The sequence below is a fragment of the Nannobrachium achirus genome (assembly GCF_963921795.1).
Source record: "Nannobrachium achirus genome assembly, chromosome: 18".
Taxonomy (NCBI): domain Eukaryota; kingdom Metazoa; phylum Chordata; class Actinopteri; order Myctophiformes; family Myctophidae; genus Nannobrachium; species Nannobrachium achirus.
This window is the reverse complement of record NC_137825.1, coordinates 6270150-6273488: the sequence shown is the minus strand read 5'-3', so window position 1 is coordinate 6273488 and position 3339 is coordinate 6270150.

The window sequence follows — 3339 nt, the reverse complement described above, 5'->3', positions numbered from 1 at the left end:
ATGACGACATTAAGGGTATCTCTAGAGGGGGCAGAATTCATAAGCTATCGCTATATGCGGACGACCTACTTCTGTATATATCCAACCCGGCACAGTCGATACCAAAAGTATTACTTACTCTGGAGAACTTTGGCCACCTGTCAGGTTACAAGCTAAACTATTCAAAAAGTGTACTTTTTCCAATCACTCACACAGACGAAGTTTACTCCAATTTCCCATTTAAACTTGAACTTAAAGCATTCACTTATCTAGGAGTGAGAGTCACTAATACAATGGAGGAACTATATAATTATAATTTCAAAACGCTGACTGAACGAACAACACAAGACTTCAAGAGATGGTCGACACTACCGATTTCATTAGCTGGTCGCATTAATATAGTTAAAATGACAATTCTACCCAGATTTCTCTATCTCTTCCAAATGATCCCTATATTTATATCTAAAGCAACGTTTAAACAATTAGACAGATTAATTTCATCCTTTATTTGGAATAACAAGAACCCCAGAATGAAAAAAATGTATCTAGAAGTCCCTAGAGATGCTGGGGGCCTGGGATTACCCAACTTCCTCTGGTATTACTGGGCGGCGAATATTGCTAAGTTTCCATATTGGAGATACACATATGAACACGAACAGGGCCCACACTGGGTTCACATGGAGCTACTATCCAAACCTCTGCCAATGCTCACTTCTCCTTTACCATTCGGCCAAATCACACAGCCCAAAAACCCGGTGGTTAAATCCTCACTCAAAATATGGCTACAGTTTAGGAAACATTTTGGGTTAAGACAGCCAAGTAGGTTTCTCCCTGTGCTCAACAATCCTCTCTTCCCCCCATCTGTGATGGATAATGCATTTCAGTGTTGGCATCGGAATGGATTGGTGTTCTTTAGTGACCTGTTTCCGGATGATGCGTTCATCTCTTTTGAAACGCTTTGTGCAGATCACGATATACCCAGGACCCATCGCTTTAGGTTCTTTCAGATCCGCAGTTTCACCCAGAAAATGTTTACTTCATACCCATACATGCCACCCAAGAACCATTTGGATGTTATTCTAGAATTTCGCCCCTCTGACAAAAAACAAGTGTCTATGATTTATTCTTACATAGGTGACCTGAAACAGGTAACTTGGGATAAGGCGAAGACTGCCTGGGAGAGAGATCTGGGTGAAGAGTTTTCAGAGGAGATGTGGGAGAGCAGTCTACAACGCATTCACTCGTCTTCCATGTGCATACGCCATGGTCTGATTCAATTTAAAATACTACACAGACTCCACTATTCAGGGGAAAAGCTGGCCAGATTATTCAACATTCCGGACCCTGGCTGCCCGAGATGTAGCCAGACCCCAGCCTCATTAGGCCACTTGTTCTGGACATGCCCTAAGCTGGAGAACTACTGGAGAGAAATATTCGATATGCTCTCACGTATATGTGGAACAGAAATAACTCCTTCTTTCCACACAGCCATTTTTGGCATAATTCCCCCCGATTGCTCAGTCACACCTCCTCAATCGAATGCGGTGGCATTTGCCTCCTTGCTGGCTCGCAGACTAATTCTTCTTAATTGGAAATCCAAAAAGCCGCCCTCTTTCTCACAATGGCTGAAGGAGGTCCTCTCCTTCATACCGTTAGAGAAACTCAGGTATAAAGTCAAGGGAGCCAGCAAGAACTTTGTCCTAGCTTGGACCCCTCTTATTGCCTTTGCTGAGGAACATCCCTTTAACTAAGTATCAGATTGTACTGTGCTTATCTACTCTGTCTTTTTGAAGCCACTGTTGTATGAAGGTGGCGGGAGTTGTCCCTGTCCAAGAGTGTAATATCCTGTCCTACTGCTTACGTTTGTTTTTGTTTTTATGTTTTGTTTGTATATTGTCTGTTTTCTGTGTTTTCCTTTTAGCCTAGGGGGGGTGGGGCGGGTGGGTGGAAGGGGTTGTTTGTATGTGATGTGATGTTGAAAAATTTGAAAATTGAAAAATAAAGTCATAAAAAAAAAAAAAAAAAAAAAAAAAAGAGAAGGTGCATCAATAGAGGGGGCGAATAATATAAAGTATATATACATAAAGTGTCTTACAAAAAGAGACCGTAGCAGTCAATGCTAGTTAGTGCAACAAGTATCTCACTGTCATTGTTCAACAAAGCAAAATACTCAGAAACTATCAACACAACCTAATAGTGCAATGTCAAAAATCAGTGCGAAAAAAACTAAAAAAAAACTGCTCAGAGAAGAAGAAAACTAGGAAGCGTGTCACCGCAAGACGCACATGAGCAATCTCCCTGGAAGGTCCTTAGGGGTCAAAGTCAATACAGCAATAGTTCCGTCAGTCTAAGTGAGGAAGGAAGTCCTTTTCACGCTAGGTGTGTATCGGTGGGTTTTATAATTGTGAACCAACTGAAAATAAGCAAGAGTTTATGACTGAATAATAACTACATTGGATCCATTGAAACACAGGCTCTATTTCTTTAGTTTTTCCATGTCCTGAAAAGTAACCACTTTGGACATGTTGCAAGGTTTCTTCTGGAAACACAGTCTGCGCTGTGAACTGAACGTTCACACATACTGTACAGAAATACTGTAGCATTAAATCCCAGTCGTTATCCCAGTAAATTCCACACCCTTAAATCCCTTGGTCCTTCCTCCGGGAATGACATGACATGGGTGGGATTATGGCCGCTTCCACTTCAGTTGCTTATGTTGTTTCTTTCTCTCCCACAGAGGTTTCAACCGATTATGTCAGAAATGTGTGGTAAATCAGCCAGGGGCTGTGGTCCTCAAGACAGCACTGATTCCCAAAGCCCTGAGCTTTATCTCCTTGTACACCATCTTCTTTTCTTGTTTTCTTTTTTACAAGCGTCAGCAGGGATAGTCGTCAGGTCGTCAGGCTTGTGATGGCAATTTCTGTCACAATGAGCAGCCAATAACATTACCAGAATAGAGAGAGAGATGGCATGACCATAACATGCCTGTAACTCTTAGTTAGAGTTGGAGGTGGGGGTCCCGGGTTCGAGTCCACACTGTACAGATACACAGTAACACGATGGGGATTGAATTATTACTGTATGTCGGTTGTGTTACTGTAGCCTGCTGAATGCTTACATTGTAACCATTCCACCTCCCTATCACAATAACCTGCAGTGAGACACCTTTGGGTGCAGAACCACCAGCTGATAATAACGAGCATGTACTCTCTCTCTCTCTCTCTCTCTCTCTCTCTCTCTCTCTCTCTCTCTCTCTCTCTCTCTCTCTCTCTCTCTCTCTCTCTCTCTCTCTCTCTCTCTCTCTCTCTCTCTCTCTCTCTGTGTCTCTGTCTCTCCCCCCCAGTCCATCCAGCCTTCTCC